This window comes from Trachurus japonicus, chromosome 13 (assembly GCF_045865225.1).
Source record: "Trachurus japonicus isolate A0001 chromosome 13, Traja_1.0".
NCBI lineage: Eukaryota > Metazoa > Chordata > Actinopteri > Carangiformes > Carangidae > Trachurus > Trachurus japonicus.
In genome coordinates this window covers 44,156,722-44,183,534 of record NC_140919.1, presented here as the reverse complement: position 1 = coordinate 44,183,534, position 26,813 = coordinate 44,156,722, and the positions used below count along the sequence as shown (strand labels likewise).

At 42.5% G+C, this 26,813-nt stretch overlaps 1 protein-coding gene and 1 pseudogene across 2 annotated transcripts in view; both read left to right on the top strand.

The window, feature by feature from the left end:
- LOC146976706 (stonustoxin subunit alpha-like) overlaps nt 1-26,813 on the top strand; it is a 160,261-nt gene that overhangs the window by 116,111 nt on the left and 17,337 nt on the right. The window lies entirely within an intron of this gene.
- LOC146976705 (protein NLRC3-like) overlaps nt 23,584-26,813 on the top strand; it is an 80,114-nt pseudogene continuing 76,884 nt past the window's right edge. Inside the window, exons 1-3 of the transcript XR_015037510.1 lie at nt 23,584-23,643; nt 25,915-26,052; nt 26,178-26,291. The product of XR_015037510.1 is annotated as a protein NLRC3-like (transcript). The remainder of the gene's footprint in view (nt 23,644-25,914; nt 26,053-26,177; nt 26,292-26,813) is intronic.

Genomic DNA, 26,813 nt, shown 5'->3' with positions numbered 1-26,813 from the left:
AACCGTAACTATAGGCCTGGCAAGCTTTCCGCAGTGAGTCGTTACGTTTGCTTTTGTGGACACATTTTGAGACTAGGACGAAAAACATTTGTTTGTAGAGAAGGATGTTGTTGTTGCTGCTGCTACTACGGCGGCGGCGGCGGCGGCAGCAATATAGAGATGTTCAGATACGAACAGACTTTTTTTTCGACTTGAGCAAGTGTAAATATGGGGATAACCATATGTTCACCTCCGAAATGACAGCTGTACTTTTAGGGCTTTTACCTGGGCTTTTAGGGCTTTTACCTGGGCTGTTAGGGCTTCTACCTGGGCTGTTAGGGCTTTTACCTGGGCTGTTAGGGCTGTTACCTGGGCTTTTAGGGCTTTTACCTGGGCTGTTAGGGCTTTTACCTGGGCTTCTAGGGCTTTTACCTGGGCTGTTAGGGCTGTTACCTGGGCTTTTAGGGCTTTTACCTGGGCTGTTAGGGCTTTTACCTGGGCTGTTAGGGCTTCTACCTGGGCTTTTACCTGGGCTTTTACCGCATTTACCTGGGCTGTTAGGCGAGGGATCCTCCAGGCAGGGACTGCTTTCACTGACTGATACAGCGGTGGGAGAAAACAAAACAGCGGCGAAAGCTGTATGTGGTTCACAATCGCCCCAAAACTTTTAGTTTGACAACGTTTCATGACCAGTGAGATGACGTAAGTCTTGGTGGGTTGATAGACGGTAAAATGACCGGTCCTTACTGCTGCTCTGTACATTGTCCAGTCGTGTCGTTGAACAGATGTTTTATCCTCCTGCGCGAGTCACGTCACTGAAAACTATGAATGATCTTTGTGACTTCTTCTCTCTATTATCTCAGAACAGTTTATCCAGAAATTTGCTGATATTTCCTTTGAAATCGATACCAAATACTGCCAGGAGCATGGCTGGGAGTGAAAGCTTGCCCGCCGTAGCAACAGTAACCAAGGGGGCGGGGCTTACGCGAAGGGTCAATTCAATGTTGATTTTACATTTTGTTCCACATCCTCAAAAATTGTGAAAATATACGCACATCCCTTGCTTGGGGTGCTGGGCCAAAGGGACAATAGAAAAGAGAAGAAATAGTCCGCGACTATTTCTTCTCTGTTCCCAATCCTCAACAAATTCATTCAAATTCATTTGTAACACTGAATTTATGATCATGGGTGGAGATTATTTACACTTTGTGACAGGGACCTGATGAAAAGTACTCAACAGGAAATAAATGAGTTGCTGAGCAACACCCGTCTTCTCTGTCAGTTGACATCCTGTGGAAGTCGGTCTGTCTCCACATCCTGTTGGGAGGTTAGTCACTGTTTGCCACTGCAGTGTTCTGATCCAGTCTGGTTTTAACTGTCATTCCCTCCAGTAAGAAGCAGCTTTAGCGGGACTTTGGTTTATAGAGAAGATGAAGATGTTTGTGGTGTTTGTGACGCTGTTGTACGGTGAGAAAAACTTCCATCCTATTTAATTTCAATAAATTACACACAGACTCGGGCTGTGAGCGCCATGTTTGAGAGGTGGTGACCTGATACTGTGATCGATCGAGGTAAACTAAAGCTCAGCTGTGTCTCTGTCCTGCTTCTGAACCACATGTTGCTCTTTAACGTGGATGAAATTGATAGTTAGAAACAAACCTTTTCATCACTGAAGCATTCTGGGTAATTAGGTCTAGAGCAGGGGTCGGCAACCTTTAGCATTAAAAGAGCCGTTTGGGCCCTGTCCCACCATATCAAAACCCACTCGGAGCCCACCACCCCCCGCGTCGCCCAGGGGTGGACTGGGACAAAAATTTGGCCCTGGACTTTTTGGTCCAGACCGGCCCACTATCTGCGCGCGGATATTTTGCCAACTAGCACCGTTGATGTACATACAAACACACAAGCTCTTAATAACACCACTACTAAACGATATACAATATACAACAAAGTAGAGGAATAGTGTGGAATAAGTTAAGTTTGGACAAAATTACATGCACATAATGAGTCTGCATGCAATCAGAACTTTGGCTAGTTGGCTAAAGTATGGAAAACAATAGTCCAATGATCTGAAAAATGGACAAACACTAATTTTATCTTAGAAAGACAGTACAGCTCAACATAATGTATAGACAATGAAGCATGACAAGAAATACTTGTAATTTGTGTACTGCATCATGAGTAATATGTATGCAGAATGATGTTTTACTGTAACAGTAGTTAATCTGTGTTTTATTAATTCTAACTGTATAATGTTAAACTGTTGAAAGGACAATAAACCATAAACACTGACTGAAAAAAATATGGAAAGCATAGCCTACATATTTGTTAAACCAACACTAAGTAACTTTTCAACCTTCATAAAATATTTTCATAACTTTTGTGATGGTACATCGACTTACAACAAGTTGAATAACACCTCTGTCATGGTCTGAGGGGGTCTGTATCATTATGGTCTGTATCTCTTTCTCTGGCACTAAGCAGCTTTGAGGAGCATGGTAGGAACCCGGCTCTCACTTTACTTTCACTTTCACTTTTGCGAGTCACAACAAGGAGGGAACAGGCAAAACGGCACTTTAGCAATGGATTATGTTTGTGTTTTCACTTTGAAATGATCCACTGGAAACAGAAACTTAGTTTTGATGTCTTCTGTTAATTTTAATGCAGGATATTTACAGGGCTTCACGCTGGTGTTCATGGGAAATGGAGTCTTCCTTCAGGCAAAACACTACCGCTTTGGTCTTCATGACCAAATTTGAGTGAGGGCACTTTAATAAAAGCAACTAATCAATTAATCAGGATAGTATATGAATATAGTTATTGTTTTCCAATACTTTAGATAACTAGATTTAGCTGTAACACACCACACCATCAGAGTTATTAGCTGTAGCTATTTATTATGTCAAGTAAAGTTCATAGCAACCGTTCTGGACCATTTACAGTATTTTAATGAATGTTTATCCACACCATTCTGGAAAGCACAAACCTGCTTAACACGGTATCACTACCTCCTTCACATGGTGGAGAGTCTTCCTCAACACTTATTGTTTCAGCCTCCTCCTGCACCATAAGGGCACTGGTAATGGAAGCTTCACTCTCTTCAGACTCACGTGAAGGACCTGCTGCTGAAGCTGCATCGGTGCTTCTAGCCCCGGCCAGGCCAGGCGGCCCCTGATCTGCGTAATTGTTGTACTTTTAGCTAGGGCTGGGCGATAAACCGAAAATGTATCGATACCGAAATTTACGACGATAACCGACGTCATTTTGCCCAGGTCGGTAAATTCGGTTTTAAAAAAAGAAGGAAACAAAAGAAACAAAATAAAAGTGGTTTTTCTCTTTTTTGGCTGTGTGTGTAGGTAGGCTGTGTGCATGTCCCTTTAAGAGCCGTACTCCGTGTTCAGCGTGTGTAGTCACGTGACTCCACCCATCCAGTCTGTAACAGGAGGGGACAGAGCCGGTGACACCGTCAGCAGCGCGGCGAGCGCGCTCATCTGTACTGAGTTAATCACCTGAGTTAATCACACTGTACTGAGACTGTTGTTATGTTTTCACCTGAGTTAATGACACACACACACCAGAGCAATGAGAAAACACCTCGCTGAAATGTCGGATTAAAAACGTGCAGCGTCGGTCGCCACCGTCACGTGATTTAGTCAACAGACCAGCGTGAAGGGAGTGACAAGAGATTAGACAGAAACGGACATGTGGCGTTAAATGTATGTGCTGAAATAACCAGCTGACGTTCTTTATTGATAAACAGATCAGCGCCGTCCAGCGGGTCGAGGCACTTGAAGAAGTTTACAAAGTGACGGTAGATTATTACTGTGCGTCTGCTCCGACCCCATTATGAAATATTGGCGGCGATAATTAAGAAGCAGCGGCAGCCACAACTAAAACTAAAGAAGCGGCTGTGGCTGCTGAGGTCGTCATCTGGTTGAGGAGGAAGAGCAGCTTGTTCCAAAAAGAAATGTTGTAGCCATATGTGCTGCAATAATGTGTGCTTATCAGTTGTTCAATAACTCTAAACTACTAAAAGTATTTTATTTGTATTTTCTTGACATATTTTCAGACAGTGTATAGTTTTAAAGTGGCACCTCTGTAAATACAGCAGTTATAGCAAAGAAAAAAAAATAGGCCTATATATAGCAATAAATAGGTCCAGGGGAGTCATGCTATCTGCGTGGGGGGGTTGAGTAGTTATCGTCCATTTATCGTTATCGAGGCGAACTGAACAATATATTGTGATATTGATTTTAGGCCATATCGCCCAGCCCTACTTTTAGCAGTCTGTGCTGCTAGAGCTTTTCTTTTTCTGTTACTTTCCTCCATTTTTCCACGCCGCCTTTGCGTTTTTTTACTTTTCTTTTCTTTGCGCTGGTGTGTTGTTTTTTTTCTCTCTCTCTCTCTCTCATCATGACTCCTCATCATTAAAAGTGATTGGACGAGGGGGGGGGTCTAGAGCATGTGTGGGTGGGACTCCTGGGCCTCTGTAGCCTCTCATAGGGCCATTGGGCCAGGTAGACAAGCCACTGGGCCAATCATCACCTCTCTGCTGAGTCTGCAGCTGAGCACTGTGGGCCGAGCCGATGCATGTCTCTCTCCCTGGGCCGGGAGAGTTACAATAGGCAAGGGAGGCATGGCGGAAAAAAAGTTAAATAAATAAATAAAAAACGGCCGCCTATCGGCCCATTAGTGACCGGCCCACCGGGAAAACTCCCGGTACTCCCTATGGCCAATCCGCCCCTGGCGTCGCCGCCGCCGCACCGAATGCGCGCGCATGGCGCACATCCCACATTGAAAGTAATGTGTGATCTGTGCACACTAAAGACGCTACATCTGAACGGCCCCCAGGCAGACACACATGCTTTAACCAAGGAGGTGATAGGCAGAGAAACTGTAGGGTCAGCTGCAGCAGTTCATCTTTCATTAATAAGGGCAGCCCCAAAAATGCCAGTTTATATAATGTCTGTTTCAGTATGCCGTCATTCCTTGATTTCCGTGACGTACAGCAGCCGTCAACCTGAAAGAGACTCGATTCAAGGTCCGATATAGAAATATATATTTTCAAAATAATAGCCCATCAAATAATTTCTCTCACCTGGTTAATGTGATGACTGCCTCTGAACTTCACTGCACGGGTTCTAAGACATCACTTTGATTTTCACAATTGCAAGCTTTCATCTGTGAGACGCAAGCCATGGTTACTTTATGGTGGAAAAAAACCTACGTGACGCATATTTTGATCGACAAAATATTGAAACAAGTTTTATTTTAATGTCACATGAGCACCTTAATCTCCAAAGAAATAACTATTACAATGAACAAAAAAAGACCGGTGTGTCTCGGTGCAGGAGATGAATAGTAGCAGGGAAAGGATTCTGGAGCACATGATCAATGTTGGCAAATTATGGAGGCGCGGTTGCTGATGTATCGACATTGAGTCTTCTTAAGAGCAAACAGACTTCTGTGAAAAACCAAGCTCTACGAGTGAATGCTTCAAAGCCAGAGGTTTTTCTCACTCATCTATAGAGGAACATTTGGGGATCCCTCTTTAAAAGGCATCTCTACACAGCCTCCACTTATCACCTTCAGACCTGTACATCAATCTCAAGGATGGCCTTGTTCATTCTGACAGCCGCGCACCCCCCTGGCTCCCACCTCCACCTGTAGGCTTCAACGGCTGCAGTCACTGCTCCAACTCCTCAGACATAAAATCATTCACACACCCGTGCACGGGCATGTCCTTTAAAGGAGCTGTATGTTAGACTGTGGGCAAAGCTGTTGCTGCAGTCAAATTCAAAACACTGCAGAGCGTTGTTTCCCCTCCCCTGCCCCCAGACTCGAGGTTGCCAGATAACCACACCACACCCCACCTGTGCCCTGCTCCACTTTTGTGGCTCTGATGCTCAGAGACTCACTCAGTCTCTACAGTCTCAAAGTAAAGATGATCTTGCCTCTCTAAAACATGTTAGACTGCATTAGTTACTACCTGCAGTCAGAGGGATGAAGCAGCAGTACATATCTGAAGAGTTCATTTGCAAAAGCAGATAAGTGCCATTTTGAAAAAAATGAGCTGATGCTTTTGAATTATTCTTTACATAGTGTTGTTTTCAATGAACCTTTATTTTTTTGAGTTACATCTGTTTTTGTACATCATACAGGGTTCCTACATATTTGAAATTTCCAAATTCCATACTTTTTCCAGACCATAATTTCCAGACTTCTCGGTAAAAAAAATTCAAATAATTTGTGATATTTGAGTAAATAGTTGTGCATTATATAATAAAAGTCATGCAATTAATCATTTGTTTTCATTATTCTGAATGTGTATGCCATTATGTAACCAAATAATTAATAATAAATTGTAGCTATAGGTACAATAGCGCATACAAAAATAATTAACCCAGATAACTTCAGATAAAACCAAACCCAGATAAGTATTAAGATAAATATATTTCCATACAATAATTTCCATTTTCCATACTTTTCCAGACCTGGGAATGTATCAAATCAAATTCCATACTTTTCCATACTTTCCATACTTGCGTAGGAACCCTGAATATCTCTTTGGTCAAAGCCACTCAACTTTGGTTTGACTGATATCACCTGGTGTAAATAATAATTAAACATTTTCAAATATTTTTTTTAAAAACAGAGTTATCTGCTATTGCAAATGAACTCTTCAAAAATATCTCATGTGTTTGCGTTTCTGTAGTTTGAGCAGGTTGTTGATGAATATTTAGCTTTTTACTCTGACTGTTTATTGCTCTGACTCACAGAGCGGAGTTCACGTCAACTCAGGTGATCTATAGGTTTCACTATCACTCTCCCGTGTGATATCACGGAGATATGACCATAGCTGGAAATCGAAACCTATGCCATGTTTTAATGTGATCTCAATTGGAGGTCGTTTTCACCACTTTTTGTGTGTATGTGTGGTAATTAAAGTTATTTTGTTTGCAAAAAAAATAGTCAGTACTTCTGAAATGTTTATATTTATTTCTCAACAACATGACAACTCCTCAGCTTTTAAGAGTATTTTATGTTTTAGGGATGGGCAGTGATTTTCAAATAATCAAATAGTCATTCAGGGGCCGTTTACACGAAGACGCTTGCGAGTAAAGACGATAAAATATTTTATCGGAAGTGCCTTTCGTTTATATGGTGACGGCGTTTTTGGGGCTTGAAGACGCAAAAATCTCAAACCACCCCTGAAAGTGGAAAAGTTGAATACGCTCCAGCGCAGCGTCTCCGCCTAAACAGGCCAAGACGCAAAACTGGCTCAGATCTGCTGTTCTGCTCACGTCAAGTCGGCGTGTTGACGTCACGATACAAACAAACATGTCGGATTACATCCACCCTTCAGACCTGCAGGCTACTTTGGCCGCAATAACTACAAACAAAGTTCTTCTTGTTGTTAGCTGTAGCCATGTTTTCCTTTTCTGATTTCCCGGCACAGTGACGAAAAGAAGGAAGGTTCTACGCATGCACGTACGCATCGCGGCGTTTGTGACAGCACCACCTAGTGGTCTGGCGTGCATTAGCAATGGATTTGTACACACTTTTGCGTCTCCAGATTTCCTCCCGAGAACGCTCGTGTAGACGCAAAATAAAAAGTGAAGACGCGACGCCACTTTTGCGTCTTCTGTTCACACCGTCTTCGTGTAAACCTAGCCTCAATGGGGAAAAAAAAGAAGAAATGAATATGAGACCTTGTCTAAAAAAATGTAAACATTCCCTTTTTACTGTGGCAGAGGGAGAAACATGGAAAGACTCCTACAACCATCAGAAAGTTCTGTGTGAAACTCTCCCGCTCCTCCAGTACCGCTTCTCATTTCAGAAAGAGAGAGAGATAGTATATTTGCGTTAGGCAGAGTCATGAGGTGGCGACATCCATCAGGGAAGCCTTTTGGATTTTTACACTCAACGCCATTGAGCCTTATTGTCTCAATTAAGAAATGAACTTGTGTTGTTTTTTTTTAACTGGTGCCTTATACGTGTCTTTTGCTTCCTCTGTACATTATTATGTATTGTATTATCTCTACATTGTGATGTATTTGTAACATTTGCATTAGACTGTTACTTTAATTGTGCTGTGTGGTATCACATTAGCTGTGTTTGATGACGTGGCTCTCCAGCTCCTCCAAACAGAGACGCAGGCATCCTGTTTAAATTTGTCATTCATAAGAAGTTTGCCCTGAAGAAGACTCAATGTCAAAACGTCACCAACCACACCTCAATAATTTGCAAAAATTGACCATGTGCTCCAGCATCCTTTCCATGCTTCTATACAAGAGGACTTTGATTGACAGTTGAAATTTGACAAAGCTCCGCAAGTGGGTGACTTCAGTGCCTGCAGCAGACATGCCCCCAGCTTCACCACGCTATGAGATAGTAACACAACGTTACGAGACTGAGTTGTTTTAGAGGGAAATTCATGCAAAACCGCTGATGCGCGTTGCCTTGCAAGCAGACTGCATTTACCTCTAAAACGGCTCTGTTTCATAACGTTGTGTTATTATCTCATAGCGTGGTGAATGTGCAGCTCACAACTTGTCCACCAGAGCGTTGTGGAGTTGTTGGATTGTGTATTTGATGAGTTTAATGAGGGAAACCAAGAAATCCCATAATGAGCCTCCGTAGCGTAGCTCTGAGCAGCTCACGGCTCTGCTCCGCCGTTCTAAAATTAGCTTGCACCGACAATTAAAGGTAACAAACCTGCTGCTATGACTATAGGGATTATGTGAATGGGCCAATTTGCCAAAATGTTGAACTATCCCTTTAAGCACAACAGTGTGTAACTGGTTCAAACTGAATTACAGTAAGTCATGTGTTTCCATATTATAAAGTAGTGTATAGTTTTTACAAGTGAAAGTGTTTCATTTAGCTAATTCTGCTAATTGTGTGTAGTATTTTGACAAACCAGGCCCAGTTTTCAAAAATAATGCTTAAAGCAGAAGTAAGTGATATATTTGTGTTAATCTAAGTCTTAAATAGTTATATCTTCCGACAGCAATCACTTCTATAGAGTGTTTGGTCTGAAACACGGGTCTGTCAGTCACTCTGCTCTGCTCTGAGCCCAGGAGAAAACATTTATCGTATCCTACAGTTTTTATCCAATGAGGAGAGAGAACGGCATGCAGGGCTGTGTGTGCAGCCAAGGGACGCCGTGAATGTGGCGACGTAGGGACGAGGACTGTTATGGTGCGTTCAAGGAAACTCGTATTTTTCCGACCTGTGAAGTGGTACCAGTTCGATCTGGTACGAGTTCACGGGTCAGAAGTTACGAGTGGCCGTTATAGTGACTTTCACAGGTAAAACAGGTCGGAAAAACACGAGTGGGTTGCCTGGAACGCTACAAAGTCGTAAGTTGTGACTTGAAGCTGTAATTTACGATTTCAAAAGCCTGCCTGGAACGCAGCATTAGCGAAAACGACCGGATCACTTACTTCTGCTTTAAGCAATTGAAAAAAACTGTAACTCTTACTAACAAGCTGTCAGGTGTATGTAGCTCCGCCCCCGTCCCCACAGGTGGACAGGATTGGTTCCTGGGGTCTGTGTTGATGAGACTGTCAGTGGTTCACTGCAGCTCGATCTTCATCAGAGGGTCTGATTACCTTCTGGTTTCATGCCTCAGCTGCCCTGTAGCTTTCCTCCCTTTGACCTGGACGAGCCTTCAGCGGTGTGGAGCCGCTCCGACCTCCGGCCTTCAACCGTCCACCAGCGTCAGCCGCACGGAGACCGACTCAAAGACCAGAACCAGGACTACAGAGGACGGACGTCCATGAGGACTGAGGCTCTGAGGACCGGAGACCTCAGCCTCACTCTGAGGAGACCCACCACCAGAGACAGTGGCAGCTACGCCTGCATCCTCAGAGGAGGGGGGGAGACAAGTAACACTGTGGGTCAAAGGTCAGAGGACATGGACTCATCAGAAATGTGTTTTAATGTTTCACATCATTGTTTATAGTGATGTTTTAATCTCATGTTGTTGTTTGTGTCGATTCCAGAACGACCTGTAAACATGAACTACATTGTCATTGGTATGATTGATCTAATCCACTTAGTGTTTTTTGCACTTGGTGTGATTCACAACATGTATGAAGGGAAGAAGGACGAAGGAGGTAGGGAGTGTGTGTGTGTGTGTGTGTGTAGCTCATGTTGTTGGCACATTGAAATGTCCAGAAAATGAATTTAAGTCAATGTGATCAGAGCTGTAGATTGAGGTCAGAGGTCAGAGTAGAGTTGAACTCTGCTGTGAATTGATCAGAAATTGTGTTTTAATGTTTAATTATTTATCAATATGAGAATCTCATGTTCTTGTTTGTGTTGACTACAGAACGTCTTCGAGTCTGGATCATGGTTCCTCTTATTCTCATGGTTCTCCTGTTCTCTGTGGCCGGAGCTGCTACTGTTGCTTTTGGCTTTATCGTTTATGGTAAAGGGATTAAGGACCCAGCGGGTATGTATGTGTGTGTGTGTGTGTGTGTGTGTGTGTGTGTGTCCCTCCTCCTTGAGATCATATGGAGGAGCAGCTCTGTAGACGACCACTCATCAGGTCTCTGTCTGGTTACTATGGCGACAGAGCACGAAGCTGAGGACGACTTGAGTCCAGTCAGAGCAGCTGATGAGCCTCATCCTCTGGCACATGACCAAGGCTTTGAGTCTCTGTTTGGATCATTCATGCTGATTGACTGCAATCTTTCCAAGAACATTTGTTTTATTTCTTGTCAAAATGTCTCATTTCTAGTCCAAACTAATCTCTTTCCACTTAAAATAAGACTCATCACCTAAAAAATTAACTTGTTTTTAGATCATTTTCACTTGAAATAAGTAGAAAAAGTTTTTTGTGCTTGTAATAAGAAAGAAAAACTTGCTCCACTATCAGATTTTTCTACTTATTTCAAGTGAAAATGATTGAAAGAAGTAAAAAGTGTCTAAAAACAAGACATTTTTTATGTGATGAGTGAGTCCTATTTTATATATTAGTTTTGTCTAGAAATTAAATTTTGACTAGAAATAAGACAAATATTCTTGGTAAGATATTTGAGTTTTTGCAGTGTGGAGGAACTCACTTCACTGTCGACTGACAACAACACTAACATGTTGTTTATGTCGATGACAGAACCTCATCCAGTCTGGATCGTTGTTCTGCTGGTCCTGCAGAGTCTCCAGATGTCCCTGGCTCTCCTGGGTTTGGGTGTTTTTGTTGGTCTCAGAAAATACAGAGAAATGAAGAAGACAGGGGGTTAGTATATGTTTGTCAGAGGTTATGAATTGATCAAATGTGTTGTTTTATTGTTTATTAATGTTTCAATCTCATGTTGTTAATTGTGTCGCCTACAGCACATCATCAAGGCTGGGCCGAGGTTCTGCTGCTTCAGTTGGCTCTCCTGGTTCTCCTGTTCGCGGCTGCTGCTGTTGTTTACAATGTCCTTCTTTATAAAGGGTTTCAGAACACACAGGGTGTGTAGTGTGTGTGTGTCCCTCTCCGCTCCACACAGCTCCAGTCTTTTTAGCTGTTAAAGGGATAGTTCACCCAAAATTCAAATTTCACTCATTATCTCCTCCCCCTCATGTGGACTAAGGGCTAGGAGAAGTTTCAGAGTCCTCCGTGGTTGTAAATGGATACCAACTGTCTTCGTAACAAAAAGACACACCAAAAAACATCCAAATACCTCCATGCTGCTCGTATGTAATGTCCCTCTTGTATTGAAGCCCCGACATGAGAAATTGTCCCGAAAAAATGTAATCAGTCTATATTTCAAGCTTGTTTTGTAGCGGAAGCTTCTCGAAGCTCCTCTTCCCGGTTCGTCAATTTTGGACGAACTGGGAAGAGGACAGACCCTGGTTCGTCCAAATTTGACGAACCGGGAAGAGGAGCTTCCGCTACAAACAAGCTTGAAATATAGACCAAAAAAAAAAATCTCAATAATTCAAGATATAGACTAGTATAAACCAGTTTTTGGTTACTCAACCCAAATTTGTGAATGTTTCTGTTTGAGTGCACTCAAGTTTCCTACCACCCTTTATGAGAAAGACTATCCATCCTGGCTGACAGATGAAGACTGCGGAGTGAGTTGGGGAGATGAGGACTGAAGATGGTGACGATCATCCAGTGCAACTCAATCCAGTCTGTAGAACAGCTCAACAAAAACCCAGCCTGCACAAAGTGTGCAGGGAAATCATTAATTGTCCTTATCAATAGTCCACATTGTGTGTTACACACACAACAATCCCACATACTACACACAATAACATTTCCCTCACACATGTATGCTTGAACTTAGTGTCATATACCAAACACAATGCATTAATCACATAACATTGACCGTTTTTGCGCAGGTTTGCTGACCATTATATATATATATATTTTTTTTTTTTTTTCTTTTGGGCTTTTTATGCCTTTATTGATAGCACACCGTAGAGAGAGACAGGAAAGGGGGAGGCAGAGAGAGGGGGAATATAAATAAACATACTGTTTGTAATACTAACTGGTTATGAGCTCATCCTGACTGTTTTTTTTGTAAACATAAATAATCCACAAATCTCAAAGTTCTAAACATATTTCAAGGTGCTAATTTACCATGGTTGTAAGCAGCTAACTCACTGGATAGCCACGTCATTCAGACAGGTCGGACGACTTCTCTTTCAATGGTCAAAAACCTCTTCTGATGTAGCCTTACGGTTCAGCGGTAGAGAGCTCCACAGGGGCAGTTCATGTGTTTAGTATCAGACAAGTCTTAAAGTGGAGCACCGTTTAAATAGAAATGAACAGTGGTCTTATACATCTTCTGTGTGGAGATCTCCTCTGATGTGAGGACATCACTGATCCATGTTCCTGTCTCTGTCCTCAGTGTCCTGGCATGGAGACACTGTGGAGGTCTCCAGTGGGTGGTCGGTCCTGCTGCCCTGTGAGGACTCTCCTTTACCCAGAAACCCCACAGTGACGTGGAGCCGCCATGACCTCCATCCTTCAACCGTCCACCAGAGAGACCAGCTGGGTGACGACCTCAGAGACCAGAACTGGGTTTACAGCAGCAGAACGTCCATGAAGACTGACGCTCTGACCACTGGAGACCTCAGTCTCACTCTGACGGACCTCCACCTCTCTGACAGCGGAAACTACGCCTGCATCATCTCAGCGTTTGGACATAAACAAACACTGAGAAACATACAGCTGAAGGTCAAAGGTCAGCAACACATACCAACACCTACAGTACACACAGGATACAGGTCAGAGGTCAAAAGTCAGAGCTGTAGATACAGGTCTGAGGTCAGATCTGGTTGGACTTTGGACCAGGGTCACAGAGGTCATGTAAAGGTTACGTTGTTGTTTCTGAAAGGGTTTTTATACGCACATCAGGCTGTCTTGAGGTGCAGTGCAATAAAAAATGTCATAGAAAAAAAGAGGGCATGCCCACACACTCTAATATCACAGTTTAATTCCACACAAACGTTTTCGACCGTGTGGTCTTCTTCAGAACAATGGAACACCCACATCGATAGAGAAACGTAAAAGGGGACAAGCCTGAAGGTGAGGGGCACATCCTTCAGCTAGAAGCTGTCTCACTGTGTGTTTGAACAGTGGAGAAGTTTAACCATTTTTAAATGTAGAAAATGTTTTTAAATATAGACAATAACTTAGTGTTGCCACCCGTCCCGTTTTTCCCAGAATTGTTCTCTTTTTTCATCAGCTGTTCCGTTTTTGGGGGAAAATATAAAAAACGTAATTTGGTTTATAGCATATCACCATGAAATTCCTCCAAAGCAGAGAGATCATAGTATCGCCTATAGAGGCTTCTTATCAACTTGTCCAATCAGACTGCGTAAGGTATAGCAACTGAGGAGTGATGAGGCTGAGGTGAGATCAGCTGTTACAGTCCAAAGAGCCAGAGGGCTGTTATTATCTAGCACAGGGGTGTCAAACATGCGGTCCGTGGGCCAAAACTGGCCCGGCAGAGGGTCCAATCCGGCCCTCAGGATGAATTTGCCAAGTGTGAAAATTTGAAATTGCACATATTTTTATCAATAGGCTACATGTCAGGTTGTTCATAGCATGTTTTGTAAAAGGATAGTTCATTAACTATAGAAATATCTTTATAATGTACTTAAACAAAAGGAAAAATTAAAGGTTCTTTTTATTTACAGGTTATCATGCTATTATTTTACTGATCCGGCCCACTTGAGATCAGATTCTGCTGTCTGTAGCCCCTGAACTAAAATGAGTTTGACACCCCTGATCTAGCACCTTGGTTGTCTTCTATTGTCAAGTCTTTCAATTCATTTACAAAAGCACAACAAAAGCAACGTAATGACAGTGGCTGCTCCTTAGCTCCTCAGTGGTAGGCCAATATGTGCAGATGGTCTCTCAATGGACTGGTCTGAATGTAGGTACAGTGTTTTTATTATTAGATTATTTCAAAATATTTTGTGCAGATGCATTTTAATTTGATGTACACGTAAATCACTGTTAATAATTATTGTGAGGAATCAGTAACATGCCTGTGACAGCCTCTGCACATACAGGATATACGTAGACCTATGAAAAATAACTATAGCCTATTTAATATGGATGTTGCAACTTAATTTTTTAGGTTCAAAACAAGTAGCCCTTTGTGAAGATTTTCAAACAGGTTGCAAAATAGAAGTTTTTCAATTGTGTTGATACAACATTTGAAAGGTGGTAAGGTGGCAACCCTAAACATCATACACTATTATTCGACAACCAAAAATGGGCTAAGATAAACACACAATCACATACATATACGTGTATAGTCAGTGGGAACCCATTTGTAATCAAAAAACGTCATGAGGAAGAAGAATAAAAGCCGTGTATATAGTCCAAAATAGACACAAATGCATAAACAACATCCAACATCACATACTAACATATTTTAAAAATCATTGAAAGTTACAGAACAAACATTAAAATAAAGTTGTTTCTGTTCGTCTCATCCACAGAAGAGTACTTTCTGACAGATGAAACCATCCTTCTCTCTGTTCTCATGACTCTAAAGACTCTTGTTTTTGGTGTCACCTGGTGGCTTGGAAGAGGTAGGATGTTTGTGTGTGTGTGTGTGTGTGTGTGTGTGTGTGTGTGTGTGTGTGTGTGTGTGTGTGTGTGTGTGTGTGTGCACAACACTACAGAGCTTTTATTGTGAATATCTTTCATTAATTGTGTTATTTGTTTATTTTATTTCCTGTTTCCTGTAGAGTTAAATGGTGTCAAACAGGTTGTCTCCTGTTTACTGTGAGGACTTCCTGTCCAACTGTCTCTGCTGTGACGTCCTCACTCTGTCCTCTCTGTCCATCTGTTCCTCTGATCAAACCAGCCACTGATCCTGATCAATAGTGTTCAACAGTAATCAATATGGGGGTGCTTGGTGGTCGAGTGGTTAAGAGCATGTCTCATATTGGCAATTCACCTTCCTGTGAATTAAAGGCAAAAATACTTAAAAATATCTTTAAAGGGGCGGTGTTTATCTAACTTGGTAGAGCTGCTGCCCCATGTTGAGGCTACAGTCTTTACTGCAGGCGGCCTTGGTTCAATAAGTTGTAAAACTCTGTATGAGAGTGAATTTATTTACAATTATTTTGCCAGTTGTGGGCCCTGCTGCTCTCTTGGAAATCAAAAGATTCATACAATGTGGAAGTGACTTTGTGAGTCCTTTGTCTGCATGAAGAGATTAAAGGGATACGCCAACATTTTTTTTCGTGTCTTGCCTCACTCCCAAGTCCATAACAAGCAGATAGACATCATCTCGACTGTGCGTGCATAAACAAAAGAGATAGAGCCGTATCGCCCGTAATTAGCTTAGCTCAAACGCTGGAAGTGTATAATAATAATAATAATAATAATACATTTAATTTAGAGGCACCTTTCTTGACACCCAAGGTCACCTTACAGAGCATAAAATCTTAACAACATTAAAAACAAGACACAGAACAAAACAAACAAACAAGACAGTGACCAGTTATAAGTTGTGTGCGAGTTTGAACAGGTGAGTTTTGAGTTGTGACTTGAAGGTTGTGATGGAGTCTGACTGTCTTATGTGTGGGGGGAGGGAGTTCCAAAGCCTGGGTGCTGAACAGCTGAATGATCGGGCTCCCATGGTACTGAGGCGTGATGTGGGGATAGATAGTAGTCCAGCAGAGGTGGAGCGGAGGGAGCGGGAGGGAGTGTATTCTTGGAGGAGGTCGCGGAGGTACGTGGGGGCTAGGTTGTGGAGAGCTTTGTAGGTGAGGAGTAGGGTTTTATTATTGGATGCGGTATTGAACCGGGAGGCAGTGTAGTTGGATGAGAACAGGGGTGATGTGGTCAGATGATTTGGTGCGGGTGATGATCCGGGCAGCTGAGTTCTGGATGATCTGCAGTCTGTTGATGAGTTTGGTGGGGAGTCCGGTGAGGAGGGCGTTGCAGTAGTCGATGCGAGATGTGACAAAAGAGTGAACCAGGATTTCAGTGCTGGATTGGGTCAGTGATGGGCGGAGTCTGGAGATGTTGCGGAGGTGGAAGAATGCGGTCCGGGTGATGTTTTGAATATGGGGTGTGAATGAGAGGGTGTTGTCCAGGATGACGCCGAGGCTCGTGACTTGGTGGGAGAAGGGTACAGGGAATCCATCGATGATTATGGGTGGAGCTGGGGTTGTGATTTGGTGAGGGTGGATTTGGAGCCGATGAGCAAATATAGGTAGTGTTAGCCTGCCTCCACCTAAAGTCGCTAATTAGCTTAGCTCAAACACTGGAAGTGTATGGGTAGTGTTAGCCTGCCTCCTACCTGAGCCGAAATCAGCAGTCAGCAGCTGATTTCATTTTAGCTCTAAACTCTGTAAATATTTCACTTTATCAACATTTCAAACATGTTTAGGTGAGAAAGTAGCCGTTTAGATCAGCAGTGTGTCGTTAATTTGTCTAAATACCAGCTGTTTACTATTTTGTTCGGACGAATTCAGTGCTACTCAAGCTAGCCATTGTGACCAACGCACTTCCGGTTACTTTCACAAAATAAAACACCCGTTGCCCTTTACATACAGAAAACCATGACGATAGAATCTGTGCTTTTACTTTGAAACAGGAAGCTAACCTACCCTCGATGTAGCTAGCTTGAACCAAAATAAAGCGTCTTTGCTTTCCGTTTAGAGTTGCTGAAGAGTTTCTCTGTTGACTTTAGGTGGAGGCAGGCTAACACTACCCATACACTTCCAGTGTTTGAGCTAAGCTAATTAGCGACTTTAGGTGGAGGCAGGCTAACACTACCCATACACTTCCAGTGTTTGAGCTAAGCTAATTAGCGACTTTAGGTGGAGGCAGGCTAACACTACCCATACACTTCCAGTGTTTGAGCTAAGCTAATTAGTGACTTTAGGTGGAGACAGGCTAACACTACCCATACACTTCCAGTGTTTGAGCTAAGCTAATTAGCGACTTTAGGTGGAGGCAGGCTAACACTACCCATACACTTCCAGTGTTTGAGCTAAGCTAATTAGCGACTTTAGGTGGAGGCAGGCTAACACTACCCATACACTTCCAGTGTTTGAGCTAAGCTAATTAGCGACTTTAGGTGGAGGCAGGCTAACACTACCCATACACTTCCAGTGTTTGAGCTAAGCTAATTAGCTACTTTAGGTGGAGGCAGGCTAACACTACCTATACACTTCCAGTGTTTGAGCTAAGCTAATTAGCTACTTTAGGTGGAGGCAGGCTAACACTACCCATACACTTCCAGTGTTTGAGCTAAGCTAATTAGTGACTTTAGGTGGAGGCAGGCTAACACTACCCATACACTTCCAGTGTTTGAGCTAAGCTAATTAGCGACTTTAGGTGGAGGCAGGCTAACACTACCCATACACTTCCAGTGTTTGAGCTAAGCTAATTACGGGCGATACGGCTCTATCTCCATGGTTACTGCACGCACAGTCCAAAGGATGGTGTCTATCTGCTGGTCATGGACTCAGGAGTGAGGCAAGACACGAAAAAAAAAGAAATGTTGACATATCGCTTTAACAAAACATTTTGTGCTCATTATTGGAAGGTATATTATTTTATTTTTTTTACGTTATTAAACTTTATTATAAAGTTTCAGTGAATCTCTTGTTTCTTCAAGCTTCAGGATGTCCCTCACACTGGCAGCATCTGCAAACACTACATATCGTGATAAGAATCAAGATCGAGAAATATATCGCGATAACATTTTTTTCCATATCGCCCATCATCTTCAGTGGACAGTTTTCATCCACATGTCAACGTGACAGAGAAAAGATAGAGGAGACAAAACAAAACTCTGATCATGTCCAACACCTTCAATATCTGGTTTGGTTCTGTCCTTCAGGTTCCTCTACAGCTCGGTAATCCTTCAGTAAAGAGATTAAAACCTGCTGCTGCTGTCTGTAACAACATCTATTGCACGTCTGTCCGTCCTGGGTGAGGGATCCCTCCTCTGTTGCTCACCCTGAGCTTTCTCCTGGTTTTCCCTGTTAAAAGGGTTTTCCATGGAGTTTTTCCTCAGTGGATGTGAGGGTCTAAGGACAGAGGATGTTGTTACGATGCCATGTAAAGCCCTTTGAGACAAACTCTTTGTAAAAACGGGCTATACAAATAAAATTGCCTTGCCTTGCCTTGCCTTGCCATCATCATGTGATTTGCTGTCTCTCAGTCCAACAGGTGGAGGAGGGGGCGGAGTCGGTCCAGCTGCTCTTCAAGACCAGAGGTGACCTGTCTGAAGACGTCAGAGTGGAGTGGTGGTACGGATTCAACAGGAAGATGAAGGTCCATGTGTATGAGACCGGTTCTGAAGAACAGCACCAGGTTTACAGAGGTCGGACAGAGATGAATGAAGACCTGCTGAGGACTGGAGACCTCAGTCTGACCCTGAAACAGCCCACAGGGACAGACACAGGAAGATACACCTGCAGAGTCTACAACAAGGACGGAGTCTTACTGAGACGGACAGCAATGTTTCTCTGGGTCAAAGGTCAGAGTTGTTTGTTTGTCTCTGCTTCATTGTTTGTCTCTGCTTCATTGTTTGTCTCTGTCTCACTGTCTTCTGTTTCGTCTACAGGGAGAACTCTGGTCAGAGCTGAAACAGTGGAGATGAGGAACAGAAGCAGCTCCACTGATCCAACTCCTCCGCTGGCTGATCAATCAGTCTGATTGGTCTGTTGATCGATTTGTGATTATTGAAAGAATCTGACTTTGAACCAGAAAGAAGATGGAGGTGAAGGAGCTGATGGACAATAGATGAAGACAAGAGGACGCTACTGAAGCTACAGATGCACAGTCTGCAGACTCAGTATTGATAAGTATTGATCAGAATTGATAGGTGTGAAACCTTTGTTAACCATTTTATGCCATTAACACCTTAAACTGTGATTTTTTACGTGTGTATCTGTATCATTTCATGATGTGATGATCATATACAGTTGTGTTCAAAATAATAGCAGTGCGACATCACTTGCAAGATAAATCACTGATTTTGTTAGAATTTCAACTTTTTCTAGAAGGTTTAGTAAAGGTATAGAAAACCAACAGACCCAACAGGCATGACGTGCATGCTGCTGATTCTGTGAAACTGAATCATTTGCTGAAAGGGACGTGTTCAAAAAAATAACAGTGCCAGGTTCAATTATTGAGGTCATTGATTATGTGAAAAACAATAGGTGTTAAACAGGTGGCCCTTATTCAAGGATCAAGGCAACTGATGCTGCATATGCTGGCTGTGCATTTGTCCTTGAAAAACAGAGTAAAATGGGTCATTCAAGACACTGTTCAGAAGAAGAGCATTCTTTGATTAAGAAATTAATAAAAGAGGGGAAAACCTATAAAGAAGTGCAGAAATGATGGCTGTTCAGCTAAAATGATATCAAACGCTTTAAAATGGCAGCCAAAGCCAGAAAGGTGAGGAAGAAAAAGAAAAACGACTGTTCGAAGGGATCGGAGAATAACCAAAATGGCAAAGGCTCAGCCTATTTTTTTGAACATTATATTTCTTGACTTTCTGTAAAATATTATCAAATTAAATTACTTTTTCCAATTTTCTTGGTTTGAAATAGAATGTGCAGTGTCCCCAATGCAGTTGTGTTCCTTAAAATACAACTTATTTGAAGAATTTTGAGGTTTACTCACCTTTTTAAACACACTGCTATTTGCTTTCTGTGAGGAGTTGGACATGTCATGTACCAGACCGGATCTTTTTAACTCTCAGCTACTTAAACACTTGATGTTCCTCCCTTCTGGCTTCTCTGTCAAACAGCTCTTTTTCTCATAATTGATTGAAATCTTTTAATTTTTTTAAACGTGCTTGTGTTTAAAATATTTGCTAAGAGTGTGAAATGTATTTTTTCTTTATGTCTTAACCATGCGGTTCTAATACCATGGTTCTTTTTCAGCTAACTGAGTGAATGGGTATGATATGTGTGCAGTTGTGAGTGTATTTTGCACGGCGCTCCAAGTGATGGTCGTGAGTCTAAGCTAAGCTAGTCTCATGCAGTTGTTATTCCTCCCCTCCTCTAGAGGTGTGTGAGACTGAGAAGAAGAGTGCTGTCTGTACTAACAATAATCTTGCTGTACGCAGGTGAGCTCCCATTTGCTTTTGTGTATTTTTTTTTAATTGCATTTGTAATGATTTCACATTTCTTATTCACCCTTTTGGTGTTGATGTTCATATGTGTTCTTATTTACTTACTAAAATATTGCCAGTGGGTATTGGGGGGTTGTTTGGTGACTGTATTATGACCATGAGAATGAGATTAGGAGTTACACATGCAGTCCGAAAAATGGCTGATGAGAAGAGAGGTGTGTGAGACTGAGAAGAAGAGTGCTGTGCTGTACTAACAATAATATTGCTGTACGCAGAATAAATCTCCCCCTGCTGGCCGAAACGAGAACTGTGGTCCTTCTTTCCTCAACAACACAACACAACGCAGACCTGTTACAAAAGCAGCGGCTGACAGGACGTGTAAACTCCTTCAACTGGATGTTTTATTCTCCATGAGGATTTGTTTGATCGTTCCCGTTGTTCTGCACCGTCAGTTAAATCTGAACAACCTCTACATGACACCACACGGACACTTCTCTCTCTCTCTCTTATTTTTTTCGTAGTCGGTCGATCCACTTATGGATTATTTCCCGGTGATTGATGACTACACGCACATCCCCGTCACGTTATAATGGAGACAAACTTGAACATATCAAACACACATTTGGAGTTGCACCTGCTCAAACGCACAATGTTGAATAACTCTCGAGATTTCTTTTTTTTTTTCGATATACTCCTGATTGTCCCAAGGTAAAAAGAAAAAAAAAAAGTAGATTCTGCAGCAGCGGCAAATGGACGTGAGCTCTGCTTTGTGAAACGGACCCCTGGTGTAACTGGTGTTTATGGTTGCATCATCCACTAATCCAGACCCACAGGTGATCTGTAACAAGCTTTATAAACATTTGGGCCTGTATTCACAAAGAATCCAAGAATAAAAGTATCTCTTAGTGACGTAATTCTAAGGAAAATCTTAGAATTTCTCCTTAAAGTGAAGACTAGGACCATGTAAAGATAAAAGTTATTCACAAAGCATCTCAGCCCTTATGAGAGCTCCTATGGCAAACTGGAGGGAGGAGGACTTTTTTTAAGTAAGGCGAGATACATGATTCTAGGTAAAACATGATTCTGGCGGAGGTTACATTATAAATAGTATATGATAATATGAGATACATGATTCTTGCAGAGGTTATACTATAAATAGTACATCATAAGACGAAATACATGATTGTGGCAGAAGTTATATTATCCATAGGAGGACAAGAGTTTCTTTCTAACATTTTTTTTGAAGGCAGAAAAGGACTGAATATTTAATGAACCCATCCAGCTCATTCCAAATCTGCGGACCCCTGCAGACCACACTCAGGCTGGTACTTTTGCTGTTGGGAAAAGACTTTGAAGTGAGAATGGCAGCTACATCTGTAAGAGACAAGGCCAGTGAAGAAGTCAAGAGGTACAGAGAGCGTGATCCGTTGCCCCTGCTGTCATCTCTCGATAAAAGATACCTCTGCATCCCGGCCACCAGTGTGGCATCTGAACGTGTGTTCAGTACTGCCGGAGACATTGTTTCCACAAAACATATCCTATTCAAACATGAGCATGTGGAGCAGTTGATTTTGAGATGATTGAAAAAAAATCTGCCCTCCAAAAAAAAAAAACGGGATCATCCCTATGTTCCCCAGGTTCTATGTTCCCCACTTTGTATGGCACCGGGGAACATAGGACCCTTTTTCTAAAAAATGGTCCTATGTTCCCCGCTGTATATGTGACCGGGGAACATAGGACCCGTTTTTAGAAAAAGGCTCCTATGTTCCCCGCTTTTTCCCAAAAGGACCCGAGGAACATGCAATTTTTGTACCCGTACCTGGAAGTGGAGTTGTGACTTTGCAGATTTTTGACTATTTCTGAGTGAGAAGTTGAGTTGTGACTTTGAGTGAGAAGTGTAATTGTCCCATTGGTTGGGTTTAGGCAATGAAGAAAGGAGTTGGTTAAGTTTAGTAAAAAGACCAGGTAGAGGCTAGACAGGCAGATAGATGGATAGAGTCCAGATAAGTAGAGAGAGTCCATCGACCGGCAACAGCGGAGAACATAGGACCTTTTTTTCAAAATAGGGTCCTATGTTCCCCAGTATGTATTGCGATCGGGGAACTTTTTGGGAAAAACGGGGAACATAGGACCCTTTTTCAAAAAGAGGGTTAGGGTTAGGGTTAGTTACATAGGACCCGGGGAACATAGGTACGCTACCAAAAAAACAGAGGACAGTGATGATGAAAATGCACAGGCATAGTGTAAGTGAACTACTTTGCTGCTTTTTGACCTGGGAAACGGTACCTCACACACAGTAGTTCGATTTATTTTACATATGTATTTATTTTCTCTAATCTTTTACACAAAGCACTTGTCACTGTGTGCATTGTTTCCACATTTTGTTTATAGGTGTGTAACTTGTTTACATTGAAATGTTGCACCTTTGTTACTTACCTCTAGTTTTCAAAACTATGCTCAGGCTGAAGTATTGCACTTTGTTGTTACTATTCTGTGCTACTTTTACCTCTGGAGTTCCCATCCAACGATTCAGCCAGACTTATTTTGGTCCATGTCTAAAAATAAATACACTGACATGTGATTTTGTTGTTGTGTATTTTTTATTTTTTTTGGTAGTGCCATAAAGCCATAATGCTTGGGGATATGTGGTCTTTTACATATTTGAAAATAAACTATACTGTCACTTTCATAGAATTGGCTTCTTATTTTATAAAATATCTACAACAATTATTAACTGTAGAATCTAATCGTATCGTTCTTACACTGTATGGAATCGATTGGTATCAAATCGGTCTGTAATAAAAGGATATAGTTTTTGAATCAAATTGTAACCTGTGTATCTAGATGCATATTGAATCGTTTATCACAGAGAGATGTGCAACCCTAGGAAATACAAACATGTTCTTCTGACAAGCGGCATTTCATATATATATTAAACCTTTATGGTTCAGTGGTAGAAATAAACAGCAGTAAAAACACCAGTCTCTCCACCCAGATCATGTCCCTCCCCTCCCCCACTTCCTGTTTAAAGTTTACTTTCACTTTGACCCAGCGGTTGTGTCGCAGTTTATTTCCTCGTGTGAAGGTAAGGTGAACAGTCTGAATGTTTTCCTCCTTAACACCTGTCGTTACCTCAGTTCTCTGCCCTTCAACTTGTGGTTGTGTTGTTGTTGTGTTGTTATAATGTGACTGTAGCTGAGTCAGAGCTGTAGCTGTAAAGTCTGGACCAACAGAACCGTTTCCGCCATGTTGTGTGGATGTTGTGGGTAGAACCGTGTCCTCCATGTTGTGTGGATGTTGTGGGTAGAAGCGCTGGAATAAGAGCAGAAGCAGAGTCAGTGGATGGTCAGTTGTTGAACACAGAGTGGTTCTTTGTGTGCAGCTGGAGGCAGCTTTACTGCCTGAATCAGCCTGTGGAGGAGGTGGAGATGAGCCGCTGCTCTCCTGCTGTCTGACAGCCACTGGAGAACAGCTGAGACTCTGTCTGTGGTGAGTGGTCTGTCACTAGATTTACACTACAGGACTGATGTGGACTCAGTGTGGCGGGCTGAGGGGCTCACAGGGTTTCTAAGGCTCTAGATGATGTTCAGAGAGATAGTGAACACCACAGAGGCTCCTGCTTCAACAGCTACTACAGTCTATTGATCAATACTGTTACAGCCTATCATCAGTTTCCTGGAGTATTTCCTTGTTGTGCTACTTCCTGCTTGTACTGCAGCTGAGTTGAGGCCCAGTTGTTGTGTGTGTAATAATCAGCTGTAGCTTGTTTGATCCAGTGGTTTTCTACAGGGACGCTGTCCACACAGAGACTGTGTCACATCAACTTAGTGCATACTTGTCAAGTATCCTGTTTTGGCCGGGAAAGTCCCGTATTTTACCCCTCTTTCCCGCCGTCCTCCCATATTAGTATTTTCCCGTAAATCTCCTGTATTTTAACCCGCGTTATTAAAAAATAATAATACCCCGGGCCAGTCCCGGCGGCACCCCGGACTGGACGCTGCTATTTAATTTGGGTTTTGTTTTTTACCTCGGAGTGGCCAACTCTCTATTAATCCTATCTTGGTTAGCGACGATGAGCGTGCTCGTCGTCACTATGTGCGAGGACACAGCCCAAAGCCTACATCACCGCGGCACTGACTGAGGTCCTGCCCATCAAGCCTGTAACGGGTCGACCCGCGGTTGTTGAAAAAAAAGAAAAAAGACTCGTCTCGAACCAGCGCGTCCACACCGGTCGAGTTGTGTCGTCCATGCTCACTTAACCCAAAAGAACAGCTAGGCAGCCCAGTCCAGAGAGCAACAGAGAGGGACAGCAGAGTAACAGGTGTGTGTGTCTGTGTCTGTGTACCTGCTGTAAAAGACAGGGTCATTCTATAATCATAGAAGGCTGAAAATCCCTGGACATATCTGCTCAAATTATTCAGCAGTATAAAGCTAAAGCATGTGTGGGCTTTCTGTCATATAGATATCTGACAGTAGCTGCAGCTATCAAAATACAGATGAGAATAGGGCAGAAGTTGTGGAAGAAGACAGTGTGGCCTGAAAGAGGAACATGGTGAAGCAGAGGAAAGGGGGCCTTGAAAGGCCAGTCCAGGCCAAAAGATTTTAAAAAATGAGTTTTGTTTTTGCCCACCAGCCACAGCTCCACACTAAACCAGTTCTGAGTTCACTTTAATACACTTAAGCCATTCTTGCTGTTACAACGATAGGAACCTCAGTCAGTACTGAATCTGCTTTAAAAGAAAAAAAAACTGAAGCAATTGTCTTTTCCCTCTGTTTCTCCTCAGAGTACACCAGAATTCCTCATTTATGTGTTAGAGAGAAAAAGAAAAAAAAAACATTATTGTTGTTGTGACTATTGAGGTCAGGCACACCTGGATAAATCAGTTTGTCCAATAATGGCAGACAGGAAACAAAGGAGCTGGCTGAAGATCAGGAAGTAGTGCATCTGTGCATAAAGCCAGTGATTTTAGCTTTCTTGTCTTAAAATGTAAGGGATACTGGAGCTTGGTTGGGGTGGCAGCACTGTTCGCGGCGGGTGCTGGAAAATTTCCCTTATTTTCAAATCTAAAACTTGACAGGTATGACTCAGTGGATCTCAGTCCTTGTGTGTGTCAGTGGATGGAAACAGTGGTCCATGGATCATGTTGCTGGGCTGCAGCTTCATGACGCCATCTAGTGGACTGATAGTAGAAGTACAGCAGCTGATGGCAGCTTCCTCTTCCTCACTGCTGTGTGACTGCATTCAGCTGACACTGATATGAAGCAGAGGAGAAGAGCCAATCAGTGGAGGAGCAGCTGGAGACATGATGGACATGTGAGCTGCTGTGCAGATGAATGATGTGTGTTTCCTCTGCAGGTGAAGCTACAAAGTGTGTGTGAGCTGATGTGGATGTGAGCTCAGCAGCATGGATCAGTGTGAGGACAGAGAGGAGGGAGCCCCTCCCTCTAAAACCACTCTGTGTGGGGGACGTCAGAGCCAGACCACAGCTCAAAGGTCAGAGTTTAAAACTGTCAGAAAGACTTTTCTCTCTAAAAGTCAGTTGTTTATTAAAAGATTGAAGATATTTTTCATCAGTTTTTCTCCAACCTGTAAATTTATCAGTTGTGTTGTTGTTTCAGGATCCAGCAGCAGAGACCAGACTCTCCTGAACCCAGCTGTCTGTCTTTAAAGAGCGACGACTCAAAGGAATTTGTCATTAACTTTAAAGGAGGACGTGGATCAGCTGATCAGATGTAAGAGACAAAACTACATTTCAAAGCTTTTGAGTTTCTGTTGAACGTTCTTCCAGTTCCTGTGGAGTCAAATGTCAATGATTCTTCATAAAATCAGATTTATAACTCAGACACACATTGTCCAGCTGCAGTAAAGAGTCCCTGCCTGAACATCCACATGTTAAAGGACAAGTGCCGTTATTTACAACCTGGTCCTTATTTCTGGCATAAAATACGGTTGTTTACTCATCCATGTAACTTTGGTGTCATTAGGAGTCCTTTGGACGATGTTTAGATCCATTCGAGAGTTGCTTATATCCATATTGTGGGAGTGATTGGGGCACAGGAAATGCAGCTTCTAAATTACACATTATCTGCTGTGAAACTCGTTCTGTTATCGTCATCAGGGATCTGTAGAAATCTGACAAATATTCAGCCATGTTGCACAAAACTAGCAGTAGCAAATTCCAGGTAAACAAGCTGACTGTCGCAGAGTTGAATTGCTTTATTAACAATTATATACAGAATAGTATTATTCAGCCA